The sequence below is a fragment of the Mustela nivalis genome (genome assembly GCF_964662115.1).
Source record: "Mustela nivalis genome assembly, chromosome: 11".
Taxonomy (NCBI): Eukaryota; Metazoa; Chordata; class Mammalia; order Carnivora; family Mustelidae; genus Mustela; species Mustela nivalis.
Window position 1 is genome coordinate 5908791 of NC_139030.1, and position 15973 is coordinate 5924763.

Genomic DNA, 15973 nt, shown 5'->3' on the forward strand with positions numbered 1-15973 from the left:
GTCAGTCAGTTCCTCTTTTCACTGATGGTAGTTTTACTAGGGTCTTTGTCACTTGCAAGGGACTTGCAATGTACTTTGCGTCCTCAGGAAAGCTTTCTATGGCCCCAAACCAGATCTAGATGCTCAGTTACTTTTTCTTGTCTTCTGTGGACTTAACCTTTCCATTTCATCTACAAAGTGGTTTCCTCACACTGAAGGTCTTTGAGCTTCTTGGCTATTGCCTTACATCGCCGCCCCAACCTCATCATATTTACCTCTATAGTCACACCTCTTGATGAAGCCCTCTGTGCCAACTCCTTCCACTTATTAATCCCCATTCAGTCTTTCTTCACCTGAACACACCACCACTGGTGAATGCTATTTCCTCATGCTTGTCCCCCTGCTTCAACACACTTATGAGAGGTTTCTCATGCTTAGCTCACTTAGCTCAAGGCTCCTTCTCTATGAACAATGACATTCTTAGTTCAGCCTAATAGCTTTTACTGTAATTAAGGTAGATAAGTTTCTTTCAATATTATATGGAGTAAACAAAACTGTGGAAATTATTTGACTTACTAAATATTACACAATATAAAATAGAACACAGACTTTTTTACAGTCCAGTGCTCTTTTTTCTTTTTTCTCCTCATTTTTACTCAATTTACCATCTTTCTTTTCCTGTTCCCTTAATTTAATTTACACAGAACTTCAATTAGCTTATTACAATAGTGGGTACAGTAGTTAATATAAAAAAAAACTATATCTTTAATTCCTGCTTTTAAGAATATTCTACTGATGCATTATCAATAACTGCCAAACTATGGAAAGAGCCAAATGCCCATTGACTGATGAATGGATAAAGAAGAAGAAGATGTCAAAAAAAAAAAAAAAAAGTCTGTGGATAGGCAAGATGGCAGAGGAGTAAGGGACTGCATTTCAACCAGTCCTCTGAATTCAGCTGGATATCTACCAAACCGTTCTGAACACCCATGAAATCAGCCTGAGATATAAGAATATATATATGGATCTTTACAAACAGAAAAGCACTACCTGTCATGTGGTGGGAGGGGCAGAGTTATGAATCTGCAGGGAGAGATCAGACGAACACACAAACACACAAACACACACACACACACACAGAGGAATATTACTCAGCTATAAAAAAGAATGTAATCTTGCCATTTGCAATGACAGTTGCAAAATAAGTCAGTTAGAGAGAGACAAATATCATTTTATTTCACTCATTTTTGGAATTTAAGAAATGAAACATGAACACATTGGAAGGATACAAAAGAGAGAGAAAGAAGAAAACCATAAGGGATTCTTTTTTTTTAAAGATTGTATTTATTTATTTGAAGACAGAGATCACAAGTAGGCAGAGAGGCAGGCAGAGAGAGAGGAGGAAGTAGGCTCCCTGCTGAGCAGAGAGCCTGATGTGGGGCTTGATCCCTGGGATCATGACCTGAGCCGAAGGCAGAGGCTTTAACCCACTGGACCACCCAGGTGCCCCAAACCATGAGAGATTCTGAATGGTAGAGAATAAACTGAAGTTTGATGGAATAGGTGGGTAGAGGATGGGATAAATGGATGATGTGTGTTAAAGAGGGCACTTTTATGATGAGTACTGGGTGTTATATATAAGTGATGGATCACCAAATTCTACTCTGAAAATCAATATGACACTATATGTTAATTAACTAGAATTTAAATAAAAAATTGAAAAGAAAAAAAATAAGAACATGCTATCATTAATGGAAAAAAGCTAACATGACATGTAATAATAAATAACATTACATGGTTTTCTTTTAGCATATATATAATCAATATATCAATAATAATTAATATATAATCAATATAATGAATCAATATATATCAATATATAATATAAAATAAATATATATCAATAAATCAATATAAATCAATATATAAACTATATATGGTTTATATATTTATATATAAAATATAAATATATTTTAATGTTTAATATATTTTATTAATATAATATTTAATATATTTATATAAATATATATATAAAATCTATCTATCTATCTATCTGTTTTCCTCATTTATTAGCCAGACTTCTGGCTAATAAATGAGGATTGTATTAGTCATGGAGGAGATGTGTCTGAGTAAAGCCTTTAAGAAGTTTCCAAGAAGGAAAGGAGATATTTTAGTATTAATAAGAACAATATCTTGTTGAGATGTCCGAAAGGACCAAAGTCAGAAATCTCTTCAAGTTGAGGTAATTCCTCTCTATTCTTAACTTAATAGTTTTTATTATAAATGGGAGTTGGATATTGTTATATACTTTTTCTGTTTCAGTGACATGACTTTTCTTCTTTACCTTACTGATATGGTGGATTACACTGATTTACTGTCCCTTGTATATCAGAAAAAAAAAAATCCCACTTAGACCTAAAGTATAACTTCTTTTATACTTCTTTTATAAATTGATGGAGTCATTGGTAATATTTTGTTGAGGATTTTGGGGTCTAAGTTCATTAGAGGTATTGGTCTGTAGTTTCTCTTTTTAGGGAAGTTTCGCCTTTTTAGGCTTTTGGTATTAGGAAATGAATTGGGAAGCACTTTGCCTTAATATTTTTCTGGAAGATACTTGTGAAAATTTCCTGGAGATATTTGGTAGAATTTTCAAGTTAAGCTATATATTCTTGGAGATTTCTTTTTCTGGAGATTTATTAATTCAATTTCCTTAATGGTTATAAAACTATTCAGATTATTTATATTAACTTGGTTTTTGAGGAATTCATTAATTTCTCCTAAGTTGTCAAAGTTTTGAGTGTTAAGTTGTGTGTAGTGTTCCCTCATTGTCTATATCGCTACAGGATCTATGGTGCTATTGAATTTAACTCCCCAAATTGTTCCCTCAACGGGTGCCTGGGTGGCTCCATCCATTAAGGATCTGCCTTCAGATCACGTCATGATTTCAGGGTCCTGGGATCAAGCCCCACGAGAGACTCCCTGCTACAGTGGGCACTATGTTTCTCTTTCTGCCCCTCTCCCTGCTCATGCTCTTTCTCTCAAATAAATAAGATATATATTTTTTTAAAATTCTCATTCAAACCTTCTCTTGTTTATGTCAGTCTTGCTAGTGTTTTATCGATTCTATTATTAAAAAAATAAATCATCTTCTTGTTTCACTGACTTTCTTGTTTACCAAGTTTTTTTATTTAAGTCATCTTTAGTATTTTCTTTATTTCTTTTCAGCATAACAGTATTCATTGTTTTTGCACCACACCCAGTGCTCGATGCAATACATGTCCTCCTTAATACCCACCACCTGGCTCCCCCAACCTCCCACCCCCCCCTTCAAAACACTCAGGTTGTTTTTCAGAGTCCATAGTCTCTCATGGTTCACCTCCCCTTCCAATTTCCCTCAACTCTCTTCTCCTCTCCATCTCCCCATGTCCTCCATTTTATTTGTTATGCTCCACAAATAAGTGAAACCATATGATAGTTGACTCTCTCTGCTTGACTTATTTCACTCAGCATAATCTCTTCCAGTCCTGTCCATGTTGCTACAAAAGTTGGGTATTCATCCTTTCTGATGGAAGCATAATACTCCATAGTGTATACGGACCACATCTTCCTTATCCATTCATTTGTTGAAGGGCATCTTGGTTCATTCCACAGTTTGGCGACTGTGGCCATTGCTGCTATGAACATTGGAGTACAGAGGGCCCTTCTTTTCACTATATCTGTATCTTTGAGGTAAATACCCTGTAGTGCAATTGCAGGGTCATAGGGAAGCTCTATTTTTAATTTCTTGAAAAATCTCCACACTGTTCTCCAAAGAGGCTGCACCAACTTGCATTCCCACCAACAGTGTAGGAGGGTTCCCCTTTCTCCACATCCTCTCCACCACATGTCGTTTCCTGTCTTGTTAATTTTGGCCATTCTAACTGGTGTAAGGGGATATCTCAATGTGGTTTTAATTTGAACCTCCCTAATGGCTAGTGATGATGAATATTTTTTCAGGTGTCTGATAGCCATTTGTATGTCTTCATTGGAGAAGTGTCTGTTCATATCTTCTGCCCTTTTTTTTATATGATTATCTGTTTTGTGTGTGTTGAGTTTGAGAAGTTCTTTATAGATCCTGGATATCAGCCTTTTGTCTGTACTGCCATTTGCAAATATCTTCTCCCATTCCATGGGTTGTCTCTTTGTTTTGTTGACTGTTTCCTTTGCTGTGCAGAAGCTTTTGATCTTGATGAAGTCCCAAAAGTTTATTTTCACTTTTGTTACCTTTGCTTTTGGAGACATATCTTGAAAGAAGTTGCTGTGGCTGATATCAAAGAGGTTACTGCCTATGTTCTCCTCTAGGATTCTGATGGATTCCTGTCTCATGTTGAGGTATTTTATCCATTTTGAGTTTACCTCTGTGTATGGTGTAAGAGAATGGTCGAGCTTTATTCTTCTACATATAGCTGTCCAATTTTCCCCGCACCATTTATTGAAGAGACTGATTTCATTCATTTCTGCTCTAATTTTCATTTTTCAAAAGATTTTATTTATTTATTTTTGAGTGAGAGAGAGAGAGTGTGTGCATGAGCAGGGGGGCAGCAGGAGGGAGAGGGAGAAACAGACTTCCCACTGAGAGGGGAACGCAAGAAGGGGCTCAATTCCAGGATCCTAGGATCATGACCTCAGCTGAAGGCAGAAGCTTAACTGACTGAGCTACCCATCCCCCCGCCCAGTTTTCTTTAAGATAAAAACTTACACTGTTTATTTGAGGCTGCATTGATTGACTTTTTCATATTTGACCAACCCTGAAATCCTGTGATAAAGCTCACTTGCTTATGTTGTCATTATTGTCTATTGCTAGGTTCCGTATTCTAATCATTTGTTAAGGATATTTAAGTATATATTGTAAGTGTTTTGATCTCTACTTTTCATTTCTTGTGCTTTGTCTGATATTGGTATCAGTATGTTGCTGGCTTCATAAAATAAAATGGTTTTATTTCCTCTTATTATATTTTTCTGGAAGTACTTTTATACTTTTAAATAATTTTTCCTTTTAGTTAATTTAATTTATTTTTTTAAATTTATTTATTTTTTCAGCATAACAGTATTCATTGTTTTTGTACCACACCCAGTGCTCCATGCAATCAGTGCTCTAATACCCACCACCTGGTTCCCCCAACCTCCCACCCCCCGCCCCTTCAGAACCCTCAAATTGTTTTTCAGAGTCCATAGTCTCTCATGGTTCACCTCCCCTTCCAATTTCCCTCAACTCCCTTCTCCTCTCCATCTCCCCTTATCCTCCATGCTATTTTTTATGCTCCACAAATAAGTGAAACCATATGATAATTGACCCTCTCTGTTTGACTTATTTCACTCAACATAATCTCTTCCAGTCCTGTCCATGTTGCTACAAAAGTTGGGTATTCAAGATCAAAAGCTTCTGCATAGCAAAGGAAACAGTCAACAAAACAAAGAGGCAACCCACGGAATGGGAGAAGATATTTACAAATGACAGTGCAGAGAAAAGGTTGATATCCAGGATCTATAAAGAACTTCTCAAACTCAACACACACAGAAAACAGACAATCATATAAAAAATGGGCAGAAGATATGAACAGACACTTCTCCAATGAAGACATACAAATGGCTATCAGACACCTGAAAAAATATTCATCATCACTAGCCATCAGGGAGATTCAAATTAAAACCACATTGAGATACCCCCTTACACCAGTTAGAATGGCCAAAATTAACAAGACAGGAAACGACATGTGGTGGAGAGGATGTGGAGAAAGGGGAACCCTCCTACACTGTTGGTGGGAATGCAAGTTGGTGCAGCCACTTTGGAAAACAGTGTGGAGATTCCTCAAGAAATTAAAAATAAAGACTCCCTATGACCCTGCAATTGCACTAAGGGTATTTACCCCAAAGATACAGTTGTAGTGAAAAGAAGTGCCATATGTACCCCAATGTTTATAGCAGCAATGGCCACGGTCACCAAACTGTGGAAAGAACCAAGATGCCCTTCAATGGACGAATGGATAAGGAAGATGTGGTCCATATACACTATGGAGTATTATGCCTCCATCAGAAAGGATGAATTTTTCCTTTAATATTAGGAAGATTTCACTAGTGAACTTATGTGTGTTTGGATTTCTCCTTGTGGAAAGGGTGTTGAATAAGATATTCAATGTCTTGAATAGATACAGGACAGTTCATTATGTGTAATGCCTCTTCACTGAGTTTTGATGGTTTGTGTTTTCACGGAATTTTTCCATTTCACCTATGTTATCAAGTTTATTGGCATTACATCACTCTTATAATTTCCTTGTTATTCTTATACAAATTGTAGGATGTCCTTAACTTATGTTTTAGAAATTCGTTTCATTTCCAGTTAGGTTTTTTTGTTTTGTTTTGTTTTTAGCCACCTGACTCAGTTTCAGTTATCTTTTCAAAAACCAGCTTTTTTGTCTAATTTGCTTCCTCTACTGGTTTTGCTGTTTCCTATGTCACTAATTTCTTCTCTGATCTTTATTGTTTCCCTTCTTTTGGTTGCTCAATGTTTAATTTATTCTCCCTTTCCTACTTCCCTGAGGCTGAAAACTCAATAATTTATTTGAGACATTTCTTCTCTTTAATATAAGCATTTTATATTCTGCATTTCCTTCTATGCATGCACTGCTTTAGTTGTACCATAGAAATTTTGATATATTGTATTTTTATTTTAATTTAATATAAGATATTATATAATGCACAATTTATTTTCCTTTTTGATCACTGGATTATTTAGAAGTGTGTTGTTTAATTTATAAAATTTGGTGAGTTTCATGAATACTATTTTGTTAATTGATTTCTAGTTTAATTTTATTTTTGTCCAAGAATGAACTTTGTATGATATCAATTATTTTAAAGTTTTTTTTTTTAATATATAACTAAGTATGTCATCTGTCGTGGTGAATGTTCCACATGCACTTGGAAAGAATGTGTATTTTTCTATTGTTGGGTGAAGTGTTCTATAAATGTCAATTAGGTTATATTGATGGATAGTATTGGTCAGGTATTAAATATCTTCACTAATTTCAGTGTACTTGTTTTATCTTTTACTTAGAGGGAATTATTTATGTCTATAACTATAATGGTGAATTCTTCTATTTCTTCTTTTAGTTTTATCTATTTCTGCTTCAAGCATTTTGAACCTCTACTTAACAGGTATGTAAATTTACAAAAGGTATGTCTTCTTAAGGAATCTGCCTCCCTTGTCATTATGTAAAATCTTTGTCATTATTCCTTGTCCTTAATTCTACTTTGTCTACTAGTAATATAGTGATTCCAGATTTATTTTTGTTGTAATTTGCTTTGTATATATTTTTTCTTTCTTTTTATTTTAATGTATCTTTAACTTTATATCTAATAGGTTGGGTTACATTTGTTGATTTTTGAATGTTAAGCATGCCTTGCATACCTGTTGGTCATGGACTATAGTTCTTAATACACACTGATAGATTCACTTGTTAATTTTTTTTGAAGACTTTTGTGCCTGTGTTCATGAGAGATGATGTTTTATAGTTTCCTTTGTACTATATATTTTTTGTACTATATACTTTTTCTTTTGATATCAGGATAACACTAGCTTCATGAAATAAATTGGGAAATGTTCTGTCCCCTTACATTTTCTGGAAGAGGTTGCATAAAATTAGTGTGACTTTAACTAGTTCTACCCACCTGCCCTGGAGTCACCTAAAAGGGAAAATAGTCAGGCATGTGGAGAAAGAAATTTTCTGGCAGACTGCTTGCCATGTCTGGGTCCCTGCTGTTGATTCCACCTGTTTACGTTTGTATCTCTTAGAGAGGGATGGACATTTCAGGCTTGGTGATAAGTAGAAGCACTTCCTCTGGCCACTTATCATTAATGAGTCTTCTAATTGATCCTGCTTACATGTGGTATAAGGCTCTTCTGATGTTTGGGCTTCCCCTTGCATCCCTGGGAGGAATGAGCATGCTTGGGTTGCCTTCTGTTGCTGGGCTGAGGATCAGGAAACACAGCATGATGTGTTACACTGGGTGAGGAAGGCTGAGGCACCTCCTACTTTGCTGTTCTTCTAGTCCTGGCAAACCATTTTGCTCTCTTCTTCACATCTCCCTCTTCTCATTTTGTTGTTTCTTGTGTTATTTCTATGGAACACAGTTGTGTTTAGTGGGCAGAAACAGAGAGAAATGAATCTACATCATCTTATCCTGCCACATTTATATACATTTTTGCTTACTCATATGTCTTCCCCATCTTACTGTAAACTCCTTAGCAAAGGTGTGGGGATTTTATTTATCTGTATGTCTCCAGACCTTAGATTGTTCCTGGTATATATATAATAGGCACTCAATAAATGTCAATTAATACACTGACAGTTTTATGGTTCAGTAAATAAGAGGGAAAAGAGAAGAATATTTTGCTCGCTAGGTCATTCTAGTGGGCCATTCTTTTCAACATATAAAAGCCTATTTGGAATTTAAGAAAGGGAACCATTGATAGCATATCTTTGCATGACTGGATTCAAGTATTCTATAATCATGACATTCCATGCCTCACCAAAACTAACCATCACAAGTAAAAAGTGTAACTTAATTCACCAGACAATGTACCCATGTCTTGGTCTCAGGGTCTTGGCACACTCAGACTCCATGGATGGTTGCATTTCTATTATCTACCAATTATCTCTATACCCACTCAAATCAGGCAACTACCAGAGTTGCAGAAATTTGAGTCTATAGGAAGTCAGAAAAAAGAGGTACATTCCAGGTAGAAGAAATGTGGTGTTGGGCGTTTAACTACACAATAACAGCAACATCAACAAGAAGGCATAATGCAAACACATTCTGGAAGTGATGGCATGTTTTTAACAGAAATTATTTAAAGATGGAGTTTCTGAACATTAGAATGCCATGCTTGAGCTCCAGGGAGTTTATTTCATGTCTCTTCCTTTGTATATCCCTAAATTAGTCACACTAGAAAGGTAAGTGCCAATGTTCATTAAACACTATGTGGACCAGTGCTCCAGTGATTGGAGAAGTGAAAACACCAACTGAAGTTACTTCAATGTTCTGGGATTATGCTTATCATACAGTTCTAGTCACAACTGTAGCAAAAAGGAAATCACATTAAAAATATCTTAAAATTCCAATATAATTAGCATACACTGTTATATTAGTTTCTGTTGTACAACATAGTGATTAAACACCTCAGTACATCACTTGATATTCAATACAACAAATGCAGTCCTTAATCTCCATCATGAATTTCAACCATCTCCTCCACCATCACCCCTCTGGTAACCATCAGTTTGTTCTCTATAGTTAAGAGTCTGTTCTTTGGTTTTTCTCTTGTTTCTTTGTTCACTTGTTTCATTCCTTAAATTCAACATATGAGTGAAATCATATGGTGTGTCTTTTTCTGATTTACTCATTTTGCTTAGCATTATACTCTCTAGATCCATCTATGTTGTTGAAGATAGCAAGATTTCATTATTTTTTGTGAATATCACATTTTTGATGGGGGGTGGTCAAGGACTGATATTTCTGAGATGTGATTTGCAGGCCACCATCTGCTTCACCCCATCTCTTAACTCAACTCCAAAACACATGTCCTAACAGTCTGTGACTGGTTTGAAATGCCATTGGCGAGACATTCATTTTCGGTTGAATTACTGTTCTCTTAAGTATAATTCTTCAAAATAACCCTGAAAGAAAATGACCTTAGATAAATCATCAATTAGATGTTATTTTTTTATGAGCTGGGAATGCCTCTTAAACTGTACTATGCCTTTTCGCCGCTTCATTGTCCTTGGCTCTCAGCACTTCCCTGGTCTCCGAGGGTAAGGCATAGGGGGATTGAGCATATTTTATAAGGCTGGAAGGTGGATAAGTTAGGAATGTAACACGGTGCCAAAGGAAGGCAAACCTGAGTAAAAGCCTCTAGAAAGCTGGGATTAGGGGTTCTATGAAGCCAGAGGTAGATGCAATAAAGGTAATGGGAGCCCACAGACATAGATGCCACCATGGAGTGAGAGGTAGAAGTGGGGGCAAGACCAGGGAAGGAGAAACAATTATTTTGGAGTTGGCCCCAATACATTAGGTTCATGGATAGTCTACAGTGAAAATGAGTGTTTGTTAATTTGGCACTTCAGCTATTCCCCACTACCTGCTATTCAAGACTGAAAGCTTCCTGACAAGTCATTATTGATTCAAATGTGGTTTAAGGATTTTCTTCTCATCTTCTGCTTATTTTACTTTTTAAAGACTTTATTTATTTATTTGAGAGAGAGAGAGCAGAGTGAGAGAGATTACACAAGCAGGAAGGGGGGCAGGGCAGAGGGAGAGGAAGAAATGGGCTCGGCTTCCTTCAGAGCAGGGAGCCCAACAATATGGGAATTTTGTGACCCTAGGGTCATCACCTGAACTGAAGGTAGACACTCAACCAACTGATCCACCAAGAGACCACCACTTTTCTGTTTAAAATGTCTTTTCTGGGGCACTTGTGTGGCTCAGTGGATTAAAGCCTCTCCCTTTGGCTCAGGTCATAATCGGAGGGTCCTGGCGTCAAGCCCCACATCCAGCTCTCTGCTCAGCAGGGAACCTGCTTCTTTCCTCTCTCTCTACCACTCCGCCTACTTGTGATCTCTGTCTGTCAAATAAATAAATAAATAAAATCTTTAAAATGTCTTTTTCTGTCATTACTGTGTTTTATTCCTTCAATTCAATTCAATATTTCAGTAATTCAATATTTTTGAACAAGTTCTATGCTTAGGCACTGATCTAAGGATATAGAACAAATAATGGACAAAATTTCTTCCCTTCTCATGCTAACAAAGTGAAGAAGGAAATAAGTAAAGTAAACAAATAAGTAGTTGTAACATGTATGTTTTATATCAATAATTCCTCTTCTGCTCTAATTTTTGTTCTATGACTCATGTGAGTGAGCTGTCAGCACTCTTGTTTAGGTAGGACTCTTGGCTTTCTCCTTCTATGTCAGGCAGCCCCCAGGAAAATGACAGCCACCATCATCACAACCACCTTTTCGTCACTAAAATGTCTAGTTTAGTACCTGCTCAAGATCTTGTTTATCTGGGAAAAGGAATTTGATATGGGTTTTTTTGCTATCGTGTGAATGTTGAATGGTCCCAATGCAAGTATTGTAGTGTTGTATGGGAATTCTGCTGGTGGGGGAAGGTTTCCACTGTCTGTCTATATTTAATGAGGGAAAGAAAAATGTTACACACTTACAAGGGGTGATAGATCAGGCTGGATTCCACACTCATGGTTTACAAAGCTTGTTAACTTGCCCAACTCATTTTCTATTCTTTGATTCAAAAGTGTCAGCTCTACATCATCTATTCTCAGTCCCCTGAGCCCCAAACATGTTGCTTACTTCTGGTTCTCTTCTCCATGTAAGAAGTTTGCTGGATTACAGTATTATCTCTGCCTATTTGTGATTGCCCAATATGCCACCATATTAACTTGTGGTTCAGACACTTTCTAAGTGGTGAGGATACAACTCTGAGCAAAAGGCACATATTCTCTGTTCTTGTACAGCTTATAGTCTACATGAGATCTTCTCAAACTGTAGCACACAGAAGAACCCTCAAGGATGCATTGCAACCAGACTCCCAGAAGTATACAGATTGGGCCTGGGAATGAGATGCCAAATAAGCTCCCAGGTGACAGAGATGCTCTGTTGGTCTGCTGGCCACATTCTGAGGTAGATAAAAATGAATGAAGTATATTAGTTAGAACTCTGTATTGCAAGAGATAAAGATCCATTAATTGATTAGCATAATCAAAACAGAAAATTAGCAGTTCTAGAATTTGAAAAGATTAAGGAAGAACTTCCTGAAGCAAAATCTCAGAATTGACAATCAAGTACTTAAATCTCTCCAGATGCTTCTTTTTGCCTCTCTCACTTCTGATTGGTTCTGTTTGACTGTTCTGCAGAGACTTTTCCATTACCAGGTGAATATGGCCTTGGGTAACTCTGGATTTTCATCTTCTCATTTTAAAGGCTCTGATAGAGACATCTGAACATCAGACTCAAGGAAAAACTCTAATCGATGCACTGAGGTCTATGCAATTTGAAGTCCTTGTTGTTCTAAGGGCATGGACCATGCCAAGTATCAGGGGGGAGGGATCTAATATCAGAACTGAAAGAGAAAAAAGCTGTCATATTTAAAGCAACAGTCCCCACAGTCCTGTAGAAGAGTGCCTTGGAGTTGATGAATACTCTAATGAGGCAAATGCAGGTTGCTTAATGAGTACTTAGGAGGATCATTGTCCAGACAGAGAAGTTTCATGAAGTAAGGGACATTTAAGTGAATCTGGATGGCTCAGTCTGTTGGGTGCCTTCCTTAGGCTTAGGTTATGATCTTGGAGTCCTGAGATTGAGACACACATCAGGCTCCTTGGTCAGTGGGGATCCTGCTTCTGCCTTTGCCTGCTGCTTTGCCTGCTTGTGCTTCCTCTCTTTCTGTCAAATACATAATAAATAAATAAAATCTTAAAAAAAATATATTTGGAGCAGATGTGGGAATTCTGGCTATGGTGAAGAGTTTGCTGGCTCTTCATTATGCCTACCTTTTGATTACAATTTTTATCTCATCACTAGGGAAATTTCCAAAACCTGATTATGCCTTAATCCTACATCCTGGCTATAAGGTTGCTCTAGGCTAATATGATTATTATTTTTTTTTGTAATATTTGTATTCCAATTGTGGCTATCAAAGAAGTAATTCAGACTAAAAGAAACATCTTTCATTGTAATTTTCATCTAACATCGTAATCTGCTGCAGGTCAGCTTCTAACTGGAGTTCAACTCTGAATGAACATCACAGGGATGGATATGAGGGCATGACAGAAACTGAAAGGGAGACTGGTTATTAAATACTCACTGTTAGTGGCAATATAAGCCAGAAGGAAATCTCACTTTGGTACATGCAAATTTGTACACCAGCTGGATTAAAGACCTAATTATGAAAAGTACACACACACTCACATTTTCTTCTTTAATTGAAGAAAGTACAGGAGAACATCATTTTGAATATTTTATAGAAAACTTTGAATGCACAAAGTATAAGTAAAAATTATGAATTTGGGTACATTGACATTAAAACTTCAGTTAACAAATGTACTAACCGAAAAGACACACATACACATACACACATACATTTTGGGTTCAGATGTAAAGGCTTGAATAAATATTCCTTGGCTCAGTGTAAGTTACCACATTGGTCAGTTCCAGGCCCCATTTATTCATTCATTTATTCATTAGTTTGTTTATTTGCTACTCTTTATCCTTTTCCTGCATTCCTTTCCCCTCTATTGCATCTTAAACAATCATTCTAAAGTGTTAGTGGATATATTTTGCTTATTTAACTGTCCATGACTCATATGGTTTTATATAAATTCTTAAAACTTTAATTGCTTTTATAATTTAGATTCATTTTGTTTTTACTGTTTTATTTCCCTTCAGCTATGTGGCCTTATGTTCCATCCATGTTTTTTATGTATAATTAACCTTTTTGTATTTATGGTGTTCCATTGTGACCTGTATCTCACCTTATTGATCCCACTAAATTCAGATTAGAAAGTTCAACAAATAACAAAACAGGAAAAGAACATTTAGAAAAATGTACTCCTAGACACATGTTGAAATTGTAGAACACCAAAGAAAGTGAAAATTTAAAAGAAGCCATAGACAAAAAGATCGATCAACCACAGAAAAACATTATTTAGCATGACCCAACTTACTAAAAGCAACTATAAAAGTCAGAGAACAGTGAAATATTATCTTTAATGTGCTGAAATTAATAAATCTTTTCCCAGAATACTATACTCTAAATAGTTTTCAAGAATAAGGATGAGGGGGTGCCTGGGTGGCTCAGTAGGCTAAAGCCTCTGCCTTTGGCTCAGGTCATGATCTCAGAGTCCTGGGATCTAGACCCACATTGGGCTCTCTGCTCAGCAGGGAGCCTGCTTCCCCTGCTTCTCTGCCTGCCTCTCTGCCTACTTGTGATCTCTCTCTGTCAAATAAATAAATAAAATCTTAAAAAAAATGTTGATAGTAAATCTTTACTATATATATATATATACACTATATAAATCTATATAAATTTATATTTATATAAATATAAAATATATAAAATAGATAATATATAAATATAAATATATTTATATACGTTTATATTTATATAGATTTATATAGTATATATATATATATATATAGTAAAAATTTACTATCAACAGATAAAAAAATCTGTTGATATTATATACTGTCAACTTATAAGTGAATTCTAAATGACATATATTAAGCAGAAATAAAAGAATTCCAGGTAAAAGCTGGAATTTGAAATGAATTATGAACATTTATATTAGTTAATATGTTGTTAATATACATTAACATGTAATTAATATATACTCTAAGCATTTACAGATGTAGTAGAAACAGTAATGCCTAATTGTGTGTGATAGGTAAGCATGACAGGGTAGAAGTTTAAACAAAATGCTGGAAATCTATACAACTTCAGGTGAAAGGAATAATGAAAGTTAAAATATTTCATAACTGTTTTGAGGGAAAATAAGAATTTTGATTAACTTTTACTGTATTCTATATACATCGTTAGAAATTCAGTCTTTGGCTAAAAGGATATGAATATGTAACTCCCAAACCAGTAGAGAAAATAAGAAATAATAAGAGTACCAGTTTGTTATCTGTATTTATGAGTCTGTTTTTGTTTTGTATTATTTCATTTTTTAGATTTCATATATAAATGATGTCATATAGTGTTTGTCTTTCTCTGACATGTTATTTAGCATGATACCATTAGAAGGGAGGGAAGTGGTGGAATGGGTGAAATAGATGAAGGGGATTAAAACGTACAAACTTCCATTTATAAAATAAATTAGATATCAGGATATAAAGTACAGTGTAGGGAATGCAGTCAGTAATGTGATAATATGATATGGTGAGAAAGACTACAATTATGGTGAGTGCTGGGTCATGCTGGAAGTTGTCCAGTTACTGTATTGTACACCTACAACATATAATATATGTTATATATTATATATTATATATATAATATAATTATATAATGTTATATAATATAACATTATATGTCAACTCTACTTCAATATTTAAAAAAAAAGAAAGAGGGGCACCTGGGTGGCTCAGTGGTTTAAGCCTCTGCCTTCGGCTCAGGTCATGATCCCAGGGTCCTGGGATCGAGCCCCACATCGGGCTCTCTGCTCTGCAGGGAGCCTGCTTCCTCCTCTCTCTCTGCTTGCCTCTCTGCCTACTTGTGATCTCTTTCAGATAAAAAAAAAAAAAAAAAATATTTAAAAAAAAAAAAAAGAAAGAGTAAGGTTAAAAAAAGAAACTTGTAACAATTCTCAAAAACAAATAGGTGTAGAGAAAAGTCTTTAAATGAAGTGGACATAAAGCACTTAGATATTAGAGATAAATACAAATCTGCTTGGCAGGGAGCCTGCTTCCCCCTTTCTTTCTCTGCCTGCCTCTGCCTACTTGTGATCTCTGTCTGTCAAATAAATAAATAAAACATCTTTTTAAAAAAAGAAATAATTTAAAAATTCACAAATTTGGTGGAAGACTTTTAAAACACATATCCCTTGGGGCACCTCTGCCTTTGGTTCAGATCATGATCTCAGGGTCCTGGGATTCAGCACAGCATCTGGCTCTCTGCTCAGCAGAGAGCCTGCTTCTCCCACTCTCTCTGCCTGCTGCTTAGCCTACTTGTGATCTCTCTCTCTCTCTCTCTGTCAAACAAATAAATTAAAAAAAAAATACCCCTCAGTAAATTATTCTTCAAGAAGGGGGAGAAGGACAGAGGGGAATGGAGAGAGAGAGGGGGAGGAAGAGAGAGAGAAGGATAGTGCATATGCCCATGTGCTATCACAGGAGAGAATGGAAGCAGGAGTTAGAGAGGGAGGGAGAGAGGCAGAGGGAGAATAAAGG